The sequence below is a fragment of the Chrysemys picta genome, chromosome 14 (genome assembly GCF_011386835.1).
Source record: "Chrysemys picta bellii isolate R12L10 chromosome 14, ASM1138683v2, whole genome shotgun sequence".
Lineage (NCBI taxonomy): Eukaryota > Metazoa > Chordata > Testudines > Emydidae > Chrysemys > Chrysemys picta.
This window is the reverse complement of record NC_088804.1, coordinates 43,132,788-43,153,692: the sequence shown is the minus strand read 5'-3', so window position 1 is coordinate 43,153,692 and position 20,905 is coordinate 43,132,788. Positions and strand designations below refer to the sequence as shown.

The following is a 20,905-nucleotide window of genomic DNA, read 5'->3' as shown; positions in this document are numbered from 1 at the left end:
CAATTGTTTGCCATCATGTGTTATATTTAAATGAGATTCTTTTATGTTTGATTGTTTCTCACTAGCTTCCACCCATATTTTAAGAACTTCTTTCCCATCGTCTTCACTAGGATATAGAGTTTCCCTTTAATAAATTCATCTGTAAAGAATGTCTCTGCCTGAACCATGTGCTCCTCCGCACCTGCCGGCTTTCCGCCAGCCCTTAAAATTTAAAAGGCTATAGAGGATTTTTAAACTATGTGCCAGCAGTCTAGTTCCATTTTGGTTTAGATGGAAACTATTCTTCTTGTATAGGCTCCTCCTTTCCCAAATGGTTCCCCAGTTCCTAATAAATCTAAAACCCTCCTTCCTATACCAATGTCTCATCCACGCACTGAGACTCTGCAATTCTGCCTTGCTTCCTGGCCTTGCGTGTGGCACTGAAAGCATTTCAGAGAATGCTACCATGGAGGTCCTGGACTTAAATTTCTTACCTAGAGCCTAAATATAATCTCCAGGACCTCTCCCCTACATATACCATGACCATCAACTCCTCTCCAGCACTGCACGCAAGTCTATCTAGCTATCCCAAAAGGTCTGCAACCTTTTCACCTGGCAGGCAGCTCACCCTGCGTTCTCCCAGTCATCACAAACCAACTATCTATATTTCTAATAATCTAATCCCCCATTACTATTACCTGTCTCTTCCTCATAACTGGGGTTCCCTCCCCAGGAGGAGTATCTTCAGTGTGAGAGGATACCATGACATCATCTGAGAGAAGCGTATCAACTGTAGGATTGTTTCCCTCCATTCCAGCTTTATGTTCTCCTTCCCCAAGACTTTCATCCTCCTTCACAAATCTAAATTAAGCTATAAATTGCTTAAATAAATGTGTACAGATAATTGCATGCTCTCGCTTAGCAAAAAGAAGCACCAAATATAGTGTGAATTTTTATTATATATATAAAAACATGTTGCACATCAAGATGTTTTAATGGCTACCAACCAACAAGAATCAATCTTTCTTTACAAAAATAACTGAAAACTAGAAATGCATAAAAAAAATTGATCATTTAAATCACAGGGTCTCAACCTTTTTTGTATCATGCCCCACCTTAGCTGTTTGAGGGTTTTTACTTGAAGCCCCTCCCCTTACCTCTTACAACACCAAGAAGGTTACTGCCACCTAGCATTGCTAATACATTCATTCAGGAGATACCAGGCAAATTACTTAAATCAACATGCAAGTAATGGTACTATGAAAACATTCCCTCCCATTACATTTCAGTGGTGTTATGACTCCCTGCACCAAGTCACAACGCCATTTGTTCAGATTTGACTCAGCTGCCCTTCAATCATGCTGCCCAGTTCCTTCTAGGGCCAAGTAGCGGGTCTGGGTCCAGGTCCTCCACCTCATTGCATCCCTGTTGAATTCAGGTTCTCAAAAGTGGGAGGAATGTCCCCCCTGTTTAACAAGGGGAGAGGAAATGACCCTTTGAGCCTCTCATCTCCAGCACACATAGCCGAGGCCTCTAGAATGTTTGACGTTCCCTCAGAGTGGGGTGACTCTTGGGTTGAGAACCTATGATTTAAATCAAGGTTTCCTGACTGCTGATTTAAATCATGGATAAAATCAGTGATTTAAATCACTGATTTAAATTAATGCATCCTGACAATGCTGCACAAAAAAACCTCTATATCAGATAATTTTGGATTTCTGATACAAAACAAAAATAATTAGAGAGATAAAGTAAAAGCAGCCCTAGTAAATTTGACTAAAAGACAGTAGCAACACAGTTGGGATACTTATGTGCATGATTAAATTACTCAAGTGACTAATTGTATAATTTGCTTTTCAATTACTGAATGCCCTCACTTTTAAAATTAGTCTCCTGAGTATCAAGGCACTGTGCATGTTGCGGTTAAAGTTAAAAACTTGTTATACTTTATAAGATTATTGTAACATTGTTGGCATTATATCTTGTTTAATAAAAAAGTTAATTGTGCATGTAATTTGGTGATTTAATAATGATATATTGTTTATTATACAGGCCTAGAATGCCTTCATTTTTTTTTTCTTAGAACGAAAGTTAAGCTCTCATATGCTTCCCTGAATAAATATTTGTTATTAAAAGTCTTAAATTTGTACATATTTTGTCTGCACTGTTCCTGTATGGCATGTAATTCAAAACAGTTCAAAATGTAGTCTTTCCCCATCTCAACTATGACTATGTTAGTTTACTTTCAACAATTAATAAGCACAGAGGTTTGCTGGTGTTAATATGCTATAATATCTACACTGGCTTGCTACTGTTAATAATAAATAATAATACTAAGCACTTACACAGTATTTGAAGAAAAAACATTTATATTGTTAGAAGAAAGAGCAGGTTGACCCAGAGGTGGATAAGGTACAGGCTTCTTTATTGTGATAAATGTTCCCCTGCACCCAATTGTCCAGTAAGCACTGAATTAGTTACATCACGTTCTTTTTGTTTGTTAGTATGTAAATGCCTATATTTGTTACAACACGCCAAAAACCCTTAAGTAATAAACACACCCATTTTGTTAGTAAATCCACCCTATTTATTGTGCACAGCATTATACATATTACACAGGCAAAGAAATATATTGTCAAGGTAAAATGCAACAATTTGTTGCCACAAATCTCCCTGGTCAGCAATTCTTAGGGGAGGTAGGAAGGGGCCATAAGCCAGGGCTTATTTATGTAGCTGGGAAAGGAAGGGAGGAGGAGAACACTGCTTTACCCAAAAGGTATCCTTTAGATCCCCACATTTCTCATGCAGCTGCAACATTTATCTATTCTTACAAGCAACAGGGAAGGGCAAAATATGACAACTTATTTATTAAACAAAGAACTACAGCCTTCTTATGCCTTTGTCCCCTAATGCCATGTCAGCACATTAGCAGTTTCCCAGGTCTCGACTTAACCCAAACATATCCCAACACTCCCCCACTCTCTTTAAAGAAGGGCCCAGGCACCCCTCCTAGCACACTGAATGGCGGGGCATTTGGGCTGGAGGCCCTGGCTCCAGCTAGCCTGATACCTTGGTCCACTGATCATGGTATGAGGAGAGAGAGAAGGTAAGTCATAAAAAGAGATAAGCCACTGAATTTACAAATATGGCTTTTGGGGAGAGTCTAAGGCAACACAATTTTAAATACCCCATGAGTATGATTAATACTATCATTAATAGGAATAACATTTTTATAACATGAGTAATACACCCAAGAAGTGAATGAGTGTCCATTAGGCCTGTTCGAAGGGCACAGGCAACATACATACGACCCAGACCTTACAACACCGCTGTTTATCTTCATTTAACAGAAAGGGGAACAGAGATAGTGGGGTTACGTGACTCAGGAGATCATGAGTCCCTGTCTTGTTCTCACATCATGACCTCCTTAGGATATAATCTTGTGAGGTGCTAAGTACCTCACCTCCCCGTTAGGTTAATGGAAGTGACAGTTCCTTAGCACTTCTCATGAATACAGCAATTGAGCTAGTCCCTCTTTAGAGGCTCCTCTGGAAATTGAAGGATTTTCAAAGCTGAACATGGGTGTTACCAAATACTTGGAAATTCCGTTGCCTCTCTGCATGCGCAGCTGTTTGAGTGCCCAGGTTCCATCTCTATATTCAGTCACAGGGATTTTCAAAAAGCTCTTAGCATATGAAGCTATGCTTGCTACTGCTGTGACCACTTGCTGGCAAATGTCAGTTTCCCCTACTGATCTGGCCTTCAGAACCCAGCAGGAAACTATGATGGGTCGGTGGAGTAGGAAGAACCCAAACTGACGCTGGAACAATGCTGGATATCACAAGGAACAAGGGTCCAGAATTTTACAGTATTTAGATGTTGGTCTGCTCAACATTACAAGGCCTGGTCTATGCACAAAGCTAGGCTGATGCAAGTCCAAATGTGTCGACCTAGTTATGGACGTGTCTACACTCAAATCTGTCTCCCATCGAAGTAAGTGGCCATTTACTGTGATGCAGTAATACCACCTCCCTGACTGGTACAGAGCCACAGTCAACCTATTTAGGTTGACACAGCACAAATGTAGACACTGCATCATTTGTGTCAACCTTAACAGTCCTCCAGCACCTGTCCCACAATGCTCTTGTCCCCATGACAGTGATCATTCCATTCGCAATATTGAACTCCACTGCCCAGGGATCAGAGATTGGAAGCCAGCCCCTCTCTTTAAACAAATTAGTTTTCACATCTTTTTCAATATTGCCCAGGGGAGGGATAGCTCAGTGGTTTGAGCATTGGCCTGCTAAACCCAGGGTTGTGAGTCAAATCCTTGAGGGGGCCACTTAGGGATCTGGGGCAACATCAGTACTTGGTCCTGCTAGTGAAGGCAGGGGGCTGGACTCGATGACCTTTCAGAGTCCGTTAAAGTTCTATGAGAGAGGTATATCTCCATATATTACCTTGGCAAGCACAACTAGCATCTCACCTTTGTTGTGTGCAACTGCCAAACTGACCATGCTGGTTTCACACACAAAGCTACCAGACACACTCCTGCATGGAGAAGACAAGCAGGGGCATGCACAGGAATAAAAGTTTGGCCACCATTGGCACCGGCTTCTCCTGGGCCTGGAGGTTGCTCAACCCCCCCACTCTGGCCCAGGTCCTGCCCCCTTCCTCCAAACCTCTACCCCCATTCCACCTCTTCCCACCCCTGATCCGCCCCAGGAGCCTGACTGCAGAGGGCAGGAGGTGCTGGCAGGAGCTGGCTGCCAGTGGATGCTAAGCACCTGCTAATTTATTTCTGTGGGGGCTCCAGGGCTGGAGCCCCCACAGAGTTAGCGCCACTTTTGGAGGGGCACTTTGTGCCCCTGTGGCCAGAGGAGCTGTCTCTTTCCCCTCCCCACCACAGCCCCAGGGCTGGTGGAGCTTGCTCTTCGCTGGCAGCTGGAGGAGCTGTCATCTCCTGCCCCAACGGGGGGGGGGAGGGGGTCGGAGGAGCTCAAACTCCCTGCCCTGGCACAGGAGGAGTTCTGTGCTCACGCTGAATGGGGGGCCTCTGCCCTGATTGCCTCCCCCCCCCCCCGTGCACACCCCTGAAGGCAAGAAATGTTGGCTCACCTTGAAATGGGGGGGGGGGAAGAGAGAAGAGAAGAATCATAGAATATCAGGGTTGGAAGGGACCTCAGGAGGTCATCTAGTCCAACCCCCTGCTCAAAGCAGGACCAATTCCCAACTAAATCATCCCAGCCAGGGCTTTGTCAAGCCGGGCCTTAGAAACCTCCAAGGAAGGAGACTCCACTACCTCCCTAGGTAACGCATTCCAGTGCTTCACCACCCTCCTAGTGAAATAGTGTTTCCTAATATCCAACCTGGACCTCCCCCACTGCAACTTGAGACCATTGCTCCTTGTTCTGTCATCTGCCACCACTGAGAACAGCCGAGCTCCATCCTCTTTGGACCCCCCCTTCAGGTAGTTGAAGGCTGCTATCAAATCCCCCCTCATTCTTTTCTGGAGACTAAACAATCCCAGTTCCCTCAGCTTCTCCTCATAAGTCATGTGCTCCAGCCCCCTAATCATTTGTTGCCCTCCGCTGGACTCTTTCCAATTTTTCCACATCCTTCTTGTAGTGTGGGGCCCAAAACTGGACACAGTACTCCAGATGAGGCCTCACCAATGTCAAATAGAGGAGAATGATCACATCCCTCGATCTGCTGGCAATGCCCCTACTTATACAGCCCAAAATGCCATTAGCCTTCTTGGCAACAAGAGCACACTGACTCATATCCAGCTTCTCGTCCACTGTGACCCCTAGGTCTTTTTCTGCAGAACTGCTACCTAGCCATTCGGTCCCTAGTCTGTAGCAGTGCATGGGATTCTTCCGTCCTAAGTGCAGGACTCTGCACTTGTCCTTGTTGAACCTCATCAGGTTTTTTTTAGCCCAATCCTCTAATTTGTCTAGATCCCTCTGTATCCGATCCCTACCCTCTAGTATATCTACCACGCCTCCTAGTTTAGTGTCATCTGCAAACTTGCTGAGTGCAGTCCACACCATCCTCCAGATCATTAATAAAGATATTAAACAAAACCGGCCCCAGGACCGACCCTTGGGGCACTCCGTTTGAAACCGGCTGCCAACTAGTAATGGAGCCATTGATCACTATCCGTTGAACCCGACGATCTAGCCAACTTTCTATCCACCTTATAGTCCATTCATCCAGCCCATACTTCTTTAACTTGTCGGCAAGAATACTGTGGGAGACCGTATCAAAAGCTTTGCTAAAAATCAAGGAATAACACATCCACTGCTTTCCCCTCATCCACAGAGCCAGTTATCCCCTCATAGAAGGCAATTAGGTTAGTCAGGCACGACTTCCCCTTGGTGAATCCATGCTGACTGTTCCTGATCACTTTCCTCTCCTCTAAGTACTTCAGAATTGATTCCTTGAGGACCTGCTCCATGATTTTTCCAGGGACTGAGGTGAGGCTGACTGGCCTGTAGTTCCCCAGATCCTCCTTCTTCCCTTTTTTAAAGATGGGCACTACATTAGCCTTTTTCCAGTCATCTGGGACCTCCCCTGATCGCCACAAGTTTTCAAAAATAATGGCTAATGGCTCTGCAATCTCATCCGCCAACTCCTTTAGCACCCTCGGATGCAGCGCATCCAGCCCCATGGACTTGTGCACGTCCAGTTTTTCTAAATAGTCCCGAACCACTTCTTTCTCCAAAGAGGGCTGGTCACCTTCTCCCCATATTGTGCTGCCCAGTGCAGCAGTCTGGGAGCTGATCTTGTTCGTGAAGACAGAGGCAAAAAAAGCATTGAGTACCTTAGCTTTTTCCACATCCTCGGTCACTAGGTTGCCTCCCTCATTCAGTAAGGGGCCCACACTTTCCTTGACTTTCTTCTTGTTGCTAACATACCTGAATAAACCCTTCTTGTTACTCTTAACATCTCTTACTAGCGGCAACTCCAAGTGTGATTTGGCCTTCCTGATTTCACTCCTGCATGCCTGAACAATATTTTTATACTCCTCCCTGGTCATTTGTCCAATCTTCCACTTCTCGTAAGCTTCTTTTTTGCGTTTAAGATCAGCAAGGATTTCACTGTTTAGCCAAGCTGGTCGCCTGCCATATTTACTATTCTTTCTACACATCGGGATGGTTTGTTCCTGCAACCTCAATAAGGATTCTTTAAAATACAGCCAGCTCGCCTGGATCCCTTTGCCCTTCATGTTATTCTCCCAGGGGATCCTGCCCATCTGTTCCCTGAGGGAGTCAAAGTCTGCTTTTCTGAAGTCCAGGGTCCGTATTCTGCTACTCTCTTTTCTTCCTTGTGTCAGGATCCTGAACTCGACCATCTCATGGTCACTGCCTCCCAGGTTCCCATCCACTTTTGCTTCCCCTACTAATTCTTCCCTGTTTGTGAGCAGCAGGTCAAGAAAAGCTCTGCCCCTAGTTGGTTCCTCCAGCACTTGCACCAGGAAATTGTCCACTACACTTTCCAAAAACTTCCTGAATTGTCTGTGCACCGCTGTATTGCTCTCCCAGCAGATATCAGGGTGATTAAAGTCTCCCTTGAGACCCAGGGTCTGCAATCTAGCAACTTCTGTTAGTTGCGGGAAGAAAGCCTCGTCCACCTCATCCCCCTGGTCTGGAGGTCTATAGCAGACTCCAACCACGACATCACCCTTGTTGCTCACACTTCTACACTTTATTCAGAGACTCTCAGGTTTTTCTGCAGTTTCATACTGGAGCTCTGAGCAATCATACTCCTCTCTTACATACAACGCAACTCCCCGACCTTTTCTGCCCTGCCTGTCCTTCCTGAACAGTTTATATCCATTCATGACAGTACTCCAGTCATGAGAGTTATCCCACCAAGTCTTTGTTATTCCAATTGCATCATAGTTCCCAGACTATGCCAGGACTTCCAGTTCTCCCTGCTTGTTTCCCAGGCTTCTTGCATTTCTGTATAGGCACTTAAGATAACTCATCAATCGTCCCTCTTTCTCAGCATGAGACAGGAGTCCTCCCCTCTTGCACTCTCCTGCTTGTGCTTCCTCCCAGGATCCCATTTCCCCACTTACCTCAGGGCTTTGGTCTCCTTCCCCCGGTGAACCTAGTTTAAAGCCATCATCACCAGGTTAGACAGCCTGCTGGCAAAGATGCTCTTCCCTCTCTTCGTTAGGTGGAGCCCATCTCTGCCTACTACTCCTCCTTCTTGGAACACCATCCCATGGCCGAAGAATCCAAAGCCTTCTCTCCGACACCACCTGCGTAGCCATTCGTTGACTTCCACGATTCGATGGTCTCTACCCAGGCCTTTTCCTTGCACAGGGAGGATGGACGAGAACACCACTTGCGCCTCAAACTCCTTTATCTTTCTTCCCAGAGCCACGTAGTCTGCAGTGAGCCGCTCAAGGTCATTCTTGGCAGTATCATTGGTGCCCATGTGGAGAAGCAGGAAGGGGTAGCGATCTCTTCAAGAAGTGCTACAGATCAGCCATGGAAACATCAATATCTATGAGCAGATTTCATAGAGGTTGCTGGCAAAAGGTCATGGCTTAGATTAGCAAGAGTGCCACACGAAAGTGAAGGATCTACTTGAGGGATACCACAAAGCAAGGAAGGGAAACAAGAGATCTGGTGCTGCCCCACAGACTTGCCACTTTTACAACTAACCGCATACCAAACTGGGCAGTGACCCCACCAGCATCCCACAGACCACTATGGATACCTTGGAGAAGTCCAAGATGGTGACCCATCTCATGAATAGGTAGAAGGAGGAGGAGGGAGGCCCAGCAGGAAACTCCAACCACGTTGCAAGCCAGAAATGGTTTGAAACTCCACACAAATGTAGCCAATCCCAGCAGGTGAGCACAGACGAACCTGCTGACAAAGGAGAAAGGAGCTTGGTTAAATCTGTGCATGCATTATTCCTTACATTTCCCCCCCCCCCCCCCCCCGCTTTCCTTCAAACCACATCTCCCTCTCTCCACGCCCCCAGACCACCTTTATTCCCCATGTAAAAATGGTACCCAGCCCTTTTGCAAATTAAGACAGGTATCGACTTTTCATTGCTTTATTGGTATAATGTTAGAAAATAAAAAGTTAGGGAATACATTCTAAAAAAAGATTATATTCAAGTCCAGTTAGTCAATCCACATCAAATCAGTGTCCTGTGCTCAGATGGGGTAGAACATCCTCTGCTCAGGCAGAGGTAGAAAAAAACAGAGGTTGAATTGGTGTATGTTGTTAATTTCTTTGACTTGTCAGACTAGGCAGGGGGACCATGCAAGTTTATCAGAATAGGAATGTCTCTATCTTCTTGTGAGATCTCAGTTAAAAACTTTCCTGGATATACTCTGCAATCCACTCCTGAAAACTGTTCCTTCCACTGTGCTAGGACACTCTCTCATGCCCTCTGTGATGATTCCACAGGCAAAATTCCAATAAACAGGCCAGCTGAGTGGCATATGGGCCTGGGCAGCTTCAAGACTCCAGTAGCAGCTGGGTTTTCTGTGCCTTTGCGACCCTCAGGAAAGAGATATCAGCCAAAATCACTGCCTGTGAAAACAGTAGCATTGTATTCACTGCCATTTCCCAATACCCATACCCAGGGAGAGGGACCAAAATGTATAGCTATGTGCAGTGGTGTACCCTTCCTCCTCCCAGCCAGGCCATACTCACCATGGTTTGAGCTAAAGGCCGGTGCTGTAGCGAGGTGCTCCAAAGCTGAAGTGTCAATAAGCCTTTCTTATGCAGGGTATTTGCTGGAATAATATAAAGGAGTTGAGACTTCCACTGTGACTGTAAATCTAATGCTGCATCTGACTGTTTTTATCTGCAGCTTCTGGTGTAGTGGCCTTCAGGGGTCTCCCCTTCAGGCTCTTCCTCCATGCCCGCTGAATGTCACCCAATGAAATTAATAAGCAGCAGGTTGAAAACAAAGAAGGAAGTACTACTTCACACAAAGTGCAGTCAACCTGTGGAACTCATTGCCAAGGAATATTGTGAAGGACAAAACTATAACAGGTTTCAAAAAAATTAGATAAGTTCATGGAGGATAAGTCCATCAATGGCTATTAGCCAAGATGGTCAGGGGTGCAGCCCCATGCTCCGAGTGTCCTGGGCCTCAGATTGCCAGATGCTGGGACTGGACAATGGGGGATGGATCACTTGATTGCCTGTTTTGTTCATTCCCTCTGAAGCACTTGGCATTGGCCACTGTCGGAAGATAGGATGCTAGGGCTAGATGAACCATTGATCTGATCCAGTATGACCATTCTTACGTCTGACCCTGATCAGGAGAAGGAAGAGGACTAAGGTGGCTATGTTCTGTAAAATCCTTCAAGCCTTGAGTGAAGGGGACTGGACTAGAAGACCTTTCGAGGTCCCTTCCAGTCCTACAAGTCTATGATTCTATAAGCCACAGTTTCCTTGTACCATGATCACATGGCTTGGAGGGCCCTTCAGAAAGTGACCACGAAGAAAGACAGAGAATGGAGACAGCAGTAGCTGCATGACAGGCAAAAGGACCAGGAGATGCAGCAGGAAAAGGACTAGCAGGCACAGTGTGAAATGCACCAGGACATTATAGGTTTGCTTAGGTAGTAAATTCAAATGTTGCACACCATGGCTGATCTATTGCTACAGAGTTCCCAGACTCAGCAGCCTTTGCAGTCCTTGGAGAACTCCATGGTTGCTGCTGCCTACATTCCCCAACATTCCACGTGGAACCGCAGTGTACATTCTTACCATGACTACTCCACAAGGAGTACCATAGCTACACATATACTGACCTTTATATAACACACACACACACACACACACACAGAGCAGTGGGTGTGTATGTAGCCACAACACTGCTCTGAGCTACTATTTACATACATGGACAAATGTTTACAGTTTACTTCCGTTTTCACTTTGCACTTCACTCTCTTAACAGTGTTGACAGCATGACAGCCAATATTTCATGAAATCAACAGACAGCTCTTCTATTGCTAACTGTTAAAATGTTCCTTTAAAGCCTCCCTCAGCCACATCTCTCTACGTTAACTCTGTGTCTGGCTGTTCAAATTCAGCAGACAGCTGGTCAGACTTACTCATCCACCTTGGCAGCAGCTTTTCCCACTTTGCCGTACACATATGCAATATACAACACGCAACTATAACCATTGGGATATTTTTCTTGCTGAAATCCAATCTAGTGAGGAAACAATGCCTGCATCCCTTCGATCTACCAAAAGCACATTGAACGGTACCTGAGACAATAGCTGAATCTTTCTTCAGTGCTGTCAAGGTGGCTGGTGTATGGTTGCATAAGCCAGGGAAGCAAAGGCTAGGGTAGGCAATCCAGAATCACTATTGGCATTTCAACAGCACCAGTGAGAATCTGCTGATTGGGAAAGAATGTCCCTGCTTGCAGAGTTTTTAAAAGTCCTGTATTCACAAAGATGCAAACATCATGCACCTTCCCTGACCAGGCCACACTGATATTAGTGAAGCCGCCTCAGTGATCCTCTAGTGCTTCCATAATCACAGAAAAGTAACCCTTTCTGTTGATGCACTCTGTGGCCAGGTGGCCTGGTGCCAAAATAGGGATATGCATCTATTGCCCCACCGCAGTTCAGGAAACTCACTACTGCAAATCTATCCACTACTTCCTGTGGATTACCAAAGAGTCAGAGTTCTATGCAGCAGGAGACGTTTAATGGCCCTACACATTTGGATCACAATGTGCCCCCCCCCACTATGGATTTTCCAACCCCAAAATGATTGCCAATTAACCGATCGCAATCCAGTGTTGCAAGTTGCCAGAGCAGGATAGCCACTTGCTTCTCTGCTGTCAATGCTGCTTTCATTTTGGTGTCCCTGCACTGGAGAGCTGGGTAGAACTCAGCACACAGCCCCAGGAACATGGCCTTTCACATCTGAAAGTTCTGCAGCCATTGTTCATCATCCCAAACCAGCATTACAATGTAATCCCACCAATCAGTGCTCACTTCAGTCCAGAAACAGTACTCCACCATGTGGAACGGTTCCATGAATGCCAGCAGCAACCTGATACTGTTTTTCCACTGTGTCCATCAGCATCCAGTTGTTGTGCTCAAACATCTTCACACTCTCCTCCTCCCAATCCCTGTGGTAGCCTTGCATATACCGGAGAACTGTGCACCCTGTATCAACAATGCACAAGAGAATTATGCTCAACTCTCCAAGCTCCATGCTTCTGTCAGAGAGAAGGCAGACACCAAAAAGCAACATGTGGGACTGTGGGAATTCTAAAAATCAGTGTGAAAATTAAGGGGTTTGAAAAGTATTATGGGATTTAGAAAGTGTCATGGTTGACTAACTCCCAGAAATCCCTGAGCAACTCATTACTATCCCACAAAGCACTCAGAAAATTGTCCCAAAAGGCATTGTGCTGGACAGTGGTAGGTGGCATGAGATGCACTGTGCAAGACTCCTGGTGAGAACATGCAGCACTGAAGCAAGCAGCCCAGTGTGCACACGCCCTAGTGATATAAAAACTTTGACTGCTGTATGCCAACATAACTTGAGTTGATGACATTTTGTAGCACAGACATGACCTTAGACAGTTAAGTCCCATTTTCAAAGTTGATATAGTCACGTGACTCGGTCTTCGCCACCCACAATATGGTAAATTCTACTCTGTGATCAGTTGGTTGGATCTGGGATTAGAGAAGGACAGGCAAAGCCAACAGTGAAATGGCCAACAAACAAAAACATTTTCAGGCATATGGAGACAAACAACAACCATTCTCCAGATCACAAAAAAGCATATGTACACTATGCACAGTAGAATCTCAGAGTTACGAACACTTTGGGAATGGCGGTTGTTCATAACTCAAACATTTGTAACTTGGAACAAAACGTTATGGTTCTTTCAAAAGTTTACAACTGAACATTGACTTAATACAGCTTTGAAACTTTACTATGCAGAAGAAAAATGCTTCTTTTAACCATCTTAATTTAAATGAAACAAGCACAGAAACCGTTTCCTTACATTGTCAAATCTTTCCCTTTTATAGTAGTTTACATTTAACACAATACTATGCGGTGTGTATATCTCTATAGAGATAGAGATTTTCATCTATGCAGCTTGATTGCTTACTTCTGGTTCCAAATGAGGTGTGTGGTTGACTGGTCAGTTTAACTCTGGCGTTCATAACTGAGGTTCTACTGTACAACCCGCTTAATTACAACCTAATTTCTTCAAATGAAGACTAAAATTTCAATTAACAAAATTTCAATGAGTTTCAACTATATGGGAAGTTTGAAGATCGTGTCTCTTTCCATTATTGAAATTACTTGGAAGGAAGAAAATCCAACACAGCACTACAGGATGCATTTAAAAAAAATTGAATTAAAAAACTAATTAATAGATTTACTTGTACATTCTTGAAAAATTCCTTCTGTACTCAGAGCAAGAACTGTATATTTCAGGAGGACACACTGTATTCTTCATCTATAACTGAGGTTAAATCCCTACTTTAAGTGCAAAAAATTAACTCTATTTTAACTACTGAGCCACAAGAAGTGTCTCTGTAATGACTTTTAACAATATGCTTCTCTTACGGTGTTAGTTTTCTTAGTAAACTATTTTCTTCGTTCTGTCTTCTAACTCAGCTCTTTATGGGCCTGAGCAAAATCTCACTGAAATCAATAAAAAGACTCCGATTCACTTCAATGCATTTTGCAGCAAGCCCTATGTGCTCTCTTCTTCACCTGTATACTATCCCTTTCTAGCATTGTAGGTCTCTCAATCCTCTGCTAATTATTATTATATATTTGTATTATGGTAGCATCTGGAGGCCCCAGTCAGGGATTTGTAGTAGGCACTATGTAAACACTATGACACAGTCTCTACCCCAAAGAGATAAACAACATACAAGCAAAATGTTAAAAGGACTCTCTTCAGCCACCTTACTTCTTTTCTACTTTTCTGCAATGACACTCATCACTTTGTTCTTTGGTCTCCCCATTCTTTATAGCTCTTTCTCCTTTTTATCTGTTGGCCAAACACAGTATCAAAGCCTTCAGAGACCCATTTCCAGTTACATTCACTTTCTGCTCTACTCTTCTACAGCTGAGCCATACTCTGAAAACAGTGATAGTATAAAAACTCAAAAGCAGAGATATTTTACACTTCCCCCTTTAAAAAAAAAAAAAAAAAAGAGAATATGCATAGTGTACACATCTGCATCCATGGATATAACAGAAAATCCCTATTAGTATCTTATCAGAAGGTTTAACCATGGGAAAGAGTAATGGATTTTCTAATGGAAGAATTCTGGAGGATATAATTTTCCAATGAAAACCAGAAAAGTTTCCCTTGAAGTCCCATTAATATACAGCATCACTCTTTACAAAACTGTTAACTTGATAATTCCATTAAAAGAGAGAAATATCCAGTGTTAGCTTGCTTTACTTGGAGTGAATTTTTTTTAAGAAAAAAAAAAAAAAAATCACAGAATGCAACATTCACTTCCTCATTCAAAGGTCAATAATGTGCATATAGCAGCCATCTAAAGCTCACTTATAAGAAAACTTAATTTTAAACCTGATAAGCCTATATTCAGTGTTAATATAATCTACAGATGACCTTACTAAACTTCCCTACCTCGTATAAATTTAAATTAATTATATCATTTTATTTAAGTTCCCAACTTGCTGGGTGTATTAGCATATTAAAATTAACTCTGCAGGCTGTAATCATTTCACCTTAATAAACCTACTTACCAGGACAAATTTGATAAAATTATAGTACCCCCTTGTGGTGTTACCTTCATACCCCAATAGGACATTTCTTAATATTATATTTTAAAAAAATCTTCTACCGCCAAGCTCAGTGGATAACTAATTAACCTTTTCCAAAATCCAATAACAGAAAGGGGAAATTAAAAGGGCTATCATTGGAGTCTGAAAACGGATGAGAGGAGATGACATTTTCCCATGAATTGAGAAAGTAATCTTCTGTAGAAACCATATGCATTTTATATCAACAAAGACATATATATATTTTATTTTTTTAAATATGAAAAAAGCATTCTTGAGATGATCTCCATCATGTAGCACCAATAAAATGTGCTTTTGTAAATTGAAAACCTTCAATTCATCAATTACCAATTAAACTTAAGGGTTTTCCCTTCAATAATTACATCCCACCCTGTACCATACTTTTCTTTTGCCAAGTTTAATTGACCAGGAACTTTCCACCCAAAGATGATGTTCCTACTTTTTCTACCCTATATCTTAATTAAGGTTACAGTTTCCAGCTTTGAACTAAGTACTAATAATAGCTGTATTCTAAAATCAATAGCAACTTAATGTTTCAAGTAGCTTCAACCAGTATTTATTTATTTTAACATTAAAAATTAAACCTGGAAGAGTAATTTTTGAAGCCTTTGATAAAATCTTTATGAAAATCTGGAAAGGGTTAAAAGTACATACAAGATTCAAATGAAAAATAAAGCTGAGTTTTACCTACATTAACCAACTGCCTGACTTTGGGGAGATCTGCAGATATACAAATAAATATAGCAGTGGCTGACATTCTATTTTTGGCAGGCTGGCTCTATCAGTTCTGGCATGGGTATGTCTCCTGAAGCTGGAATTTGCACCAAATCATTAGACTTGGGGTCAGAAAGGCATTTTCCATCAGGTCAGACCGACAGGGACCTTGGGGGTCTTTCACCTTTCCTGTAGCATGGGGAATGGATCTCCTGTTCAGATCATCTGGACATCTCACCTAATTAATTCCCTGCCATTTCAGGGGCCTTGGATATTGGGGGAATCTTGGTCTCTTCTGTAGTAAGCCTGTGGCACATAATAGTTGACTGAAATGTGTTAGTTTAATCCGAGACATTGGGCTCAATATAGAGATATCTGGGTGAAACTTAATGACCTGTGATATACAGGAGGTCAGACTAGATGCTTTAATGGTCCCTTCTTGCCTTAAACTCTATGAAACATGACAAATAAACCAAGCTATCTGAATTATATATGACTGAATACAACTATACAAAGATACTGTCAGAATTCTCGGGTTGATGGGCACTTCCTGTTGTTTGGCCACTGCAAAACCCATAAGGTGCCTTGGTTTGCATAAACAGGAGTTTCAGAGATACCAAGTTGAGCAGAATAGTCTGACTGAGTTTAAAAGGATGGGTCTCCTGGGTCCCAGTCCACAAGCCCTTTCAATATAGTCTCAGATTCTGTAATCATGGGAGGGATTGAGGATAGCAGTACTGACCACTTAACAGCCGACCTTAGGGCTTAGCAAACCTATCCTGCCCAAAGAGTATGCCAGAGTCTCCTTGCAGAATCAGTGTGTGACCTTCTTGAGGGCAGTTTCCCTGAAGCTTTCCAGAAGTCCCTTTTGGAAGCTGTAGAGCTGCTGTCTGCTCTCTCCTAGAACTGCCCACCAAGTGTCTTGAACTCCTGATTTTAAACCCTGACTCCATCCCTGACACAACTGATAGGGCTGGAGAAGCAGGGTGTTGCCAATAGCAGCTCTTTAACCCCTTTGTCACTGGTGTGGGGTTCATACATCCCATCACAGATGCCTACAGAAGGGATTACCTGTTGAGGTTGAGCTCACAAATTTATTTAAATATGGAAAAAAGTATTCACTGGATTTCATGCAAATGAAAAGAGATGTCTGTAAATTAGCATATTTTGATTACACTACCAAGGACTTCAATCATCAAGCAAGGACCATCATTATTGCACATGATCATAATCACTGTGCCCCCCATCTGTTCACTGTGACCACCTGTTGTCTCTTCATTTTATACTTGGATTGTATGCTCTTTGGGCAGGGACTGGCTTTTCTTAAATGTGTTTACAGTGCCTAGGACAATGGGGCTCCAATCCCTGATCGGGACCACTAGGCATTACTGCAATACAAACAATAAAATACATGTTAAAATCTAAAAACTAATCATTATGCTGGTCTGAGTGAATTCCATTAAATATTTTTTTGCATGTTTTCCATCCTTTTCTATTTTGCTATTTAGATCAGTGGCTCTCAAACTTTTGTACTGGTGACCCCTTTCACATCGCACTCAGAGGCTTGCTACCCCCCCCCCCCCCATTAAAAACACTTTTATATATTTAACACCGTTATAAATGCTGGATACAAAGTGGGGTTTGGGGCGGACGCTGACAAGTCGTGATCCCCAAGGTAATAACCTCACGACCACCTGCGGGGTCCTGACCCCCAGTTTGAGAACCCCTGATTTAGATGGAAATTTGCTTATAAGGTCATAACTAGAGCTGGGCCAGTTGGACTGGAAAGGGTTTTCTTGTCCTGTGAAAATTTGAGATATCAAAAAAAGCCCATTACACATCAGGACAAAACCAAAACCTTTCAAAAACTGTCAAGAAAAGGGGGAAGGGGAAGAGACACACACACCCTCTCCAGAACAGCCAGTAATCTGATGGCACCGTTAGGGCCCACCTCTGAGATGTGGGCTTAAGTCCCTTGGTTTCACTGACTCAGAGCAGAGACTTCTGGCCCAATTAATATTTAACTATTTATACCAAGTAGAACAGCTCCAACAGGAAAGACTGGTTGACAGTGAGAGAATTAGTCCACGAAAGCTTATGCTCTAATAAATTTGTTAGTCTCTAAGGTGCCACAAGTCCTCCTGTTCTTCTTTTTGCGGATACAGACTAACACGGCTGCTACTCTGAAACTTGAGAGAATTAGGTTCAAGTACCTGCTTCAAATCAAGCAGAGCAGCGACCTGAACCTCAGGTGAGTGCCCTGACAACTGCTATTCTGGGATAGAGTCTCTCTCATCAGCACTTTCTCACAAAATAATTTTGTTGAAAAATTCCCAACAGCTTTAGTCACAACTATACGCTAGACTAAATCTCTAAAGGGGAAGGCTGAGATGTTTATTAGCCCATGTTACAATCCTTACTGGATTAACATGAAACAACTTCAAGATACAATCCTAAATTCTATTTATTAAATATTTTTGAAACAAAGTAATTGAATTAAAAATATTCTCTCTCTCTGACAGACACATACACACGATAAGACCAAACAAAAGAAAGGCCATCCAGGGTTTTTCTGGTAATCATGTAGACTATGGTGAAGGAAGATGTGACTGAAATATTTATTTAGCATCTGATTAAAATGCTTGGTGACCGCCAAGTTAGGATGTGGCACCCGCACCAGTACAGTCTCACAAAAGAAGTGGTAGAAGTCCCATCTCTTGGGACATTAAAAATTAGATTGGACAAACAGCTGTAAGTGTGTAAAAGGGAATAACTTGCATTGGCAAACAGATATAACGGCTTTAACGTCTAACATCTATGGGTTTCTGAAAAAGCCCCAGTACCTCTCACAGGAGGAAAACACTCTCAATGAGATTGGAGCTCCCCATAGGTCTAATTAATTCAATAGTGCCCAAATGTTAATATTAATACAATTAATAAATAAATTTATTAACACTTCTACAGCACCTTCCATACAAAAATTTCAAGCATTTTATGATTATTTAAACTTTACAACATCCCTAAGAGGTAAATAATATTTTTCCATTTTCTCAATGGAGAAACAGTCATAGAAAGGTGAAGCAATTTGCCAAAGATCACACAGTGAGTCAGTTGCAGAACTAGGAGTAGAACCTATAACTCCTACTTTAGTCCCAGTGTCTAGCAAGCAGACCACAGTACCTCCCATAAAGAGATAAGTAAGCAAAGAGAACAAAGATAAGCAATCCACACACCACCCACTAAAAGATAAAGTTCTATAGCCAAAATTGTGCATGTTCCTGACATATGATCCATCCCTGGTTAAAAATAGAAAAAGACCATGAAGGAAAGGGAATGGGTTAAAATGGATATTATTCTGGACTAGGAGGCCTGTTCTTGAACAAGCCATCCAAAATCCTTCAGCAGCAAATGAACCCGCATACACAGTGTTAATTTTTTTCCTTTCTTGCAGAAGCAATGATAAAAATGTCCTCGCTATTAAATGGACTAGTTTAATTCTGCTGCAGCACTTAAATCTGCCTTCCATTTTCCTACTGACTTTCTGAAATTCCACGGAAACATGTTATTGTTAAACAGCAGTGAGTGTTATTCTCGCAGCAATGCACATTAATAATAATTCAGTGTGGTGTCATGGAAGTCTGTGGGCTCTTAGCTGAATTTATTTGAAAAATAAAGTTTGTTTTTTTTTCCCTCAGAGATCTTTACTTAAGACAGCATGGAGCTCCTGTAAAGATAACTACCAATAAGTCACAACTACCCAAGGAACAGCCTTTTTATTTTTTTTATTCACTGCTCACCATGACAACATAATAAATGAGTCCTGAGAGACTAAGAAGTGCATAACTATTTAAAATTTTGTATTTTATCTTTCATTGTATGCTTCCAGTCATAACCTTCATCATATATATTTTTTAGAATCCTCTTCTGCATCTCCAAGTAAAATACTCCAATTTTCAATTGCAATATACAATAATCAGAAATACATCTTAGCTGTGATGCTAGATAATGGTTTGCAAAACTAACCTTGCAGTATTTTGTGATCCATTAATAATTACTTGCTCCTGTAAAAGAAAAGCAACAAGCCAACATGGTTTCAACATCTGCTTTTTCAATTTGAGTTTTGAATTCTGTTGGATGTCTCTGTATTCTTTCATACATGACTAATAGGAAAGATACAAGACTAATAGGAAACATAAATGGTTGGTTTCAGTTAACAGATGGTCTTTAAACACCCAACATGAAAGCATACATTTTAGAAAATCTGACCCCAAAACTGCTTTATAAAATAAAGTGGGTTTTTTTTTTTCCAAACCTTTAGGATCTTTCAAGAGACTACAGTATAAAAAAAAAAAAAAAAAAAAAAAAAGAGGCCCCAGGGTCAAAAAATGCAACAACTTATATTTCCAATTTAAAATATCAGAGACTAAAAGATTTTATAGTATGATAAGTATCAGAAATAACAACTCCCTCCACAGCTATATAAAGAGGTGGGATTCCCAGAAAAATGTTTCCTTCCCAAATTTTTAATTACCAACATAAAATTACAGCAACAGACCTGAAAAGTCCCTCTGCCATGGTTGATAGTCATGATAGGTCAGCCAAAGCTTTAATTTTCCATGTTAGTAAGCTGGTTATAATAGTGTCTCCTGGTTGTCACAACAGCTGCTTCCTTTTGGATAAGTAACTACTATGGGTCAGTCATTATGAAACACTGTGTTGGATTTCTTAGTATTATACTTTCATGGGCATATCAGCTAGGGCAGCAATAGAGCACGATGTAGGATTTATCACAAATTCCAAATTATTGTGTGTAGAATATAGTGAATGCAAAAGAATCACTTCTTCCCCTATACATCTTTTACCCCTGTAGACCACGTTGACATTAGGTCTTGTAAACATGTTTAAACAGATTTTTAAATGCTGTTATAACATTTTTCCAAGATAAAAACATTCAAAACTATGGTATACAACCACATTAAGAAACCATACTATAATCTTACTAGAGATGCAGTCTATCAAGCACGTTTCAACTAGTATTGTGGATTTTAAAAACTCTGCCTACACAGGACCATACTACTCAAGCTACAGCTTGGTCAAAAACGGCTGACAAGCACAACTATCATAGTATTTTGCATCCATTTGGGAATAAATGGTTACAGTTGCCAGTACGATAGCGCGCACGCGCGTGTGTGTGTGTGTGTGTGTCTCTGTCTGTCTGTCTCTGTCTGTCTCTCTCTCTCTCTCTCTCTCTCTCTCTATATATATATATATATATATATATATATATATATATATATATATACACACACATATATACACACACACACACGTGTTGTGGCAGAGCTCCGACCTTGTCCCCGTGGGTCCCGCGCTTCTAGGCGGTATACGTT

General features: G+C 42.1%; 1 long non-coding RNA gene across 2 annotated transcripts in view; it reads right to left on the bottom strand.

Annotated features, from left to right (window-relative positions):
• LOC112059016 (uncharacterized) overlaps window positions 1–20,905 on the bottom strand; it is a 75,601-nt gene that overhangs the window by 42,738 nt on the left and 11,958 nt on the right. For both annotated transcript variants that reach the window (XR_010592687.1, XR_010592686.1), the window contains exon 2: window positions 8,716–8,867. This is a non-coding gene — a long non-coding RNA (uncharacterized LOC112059016). The remainder of the gene's footprint in view (window positions 1–8,715; window positions 8,868–20,905) is intronic.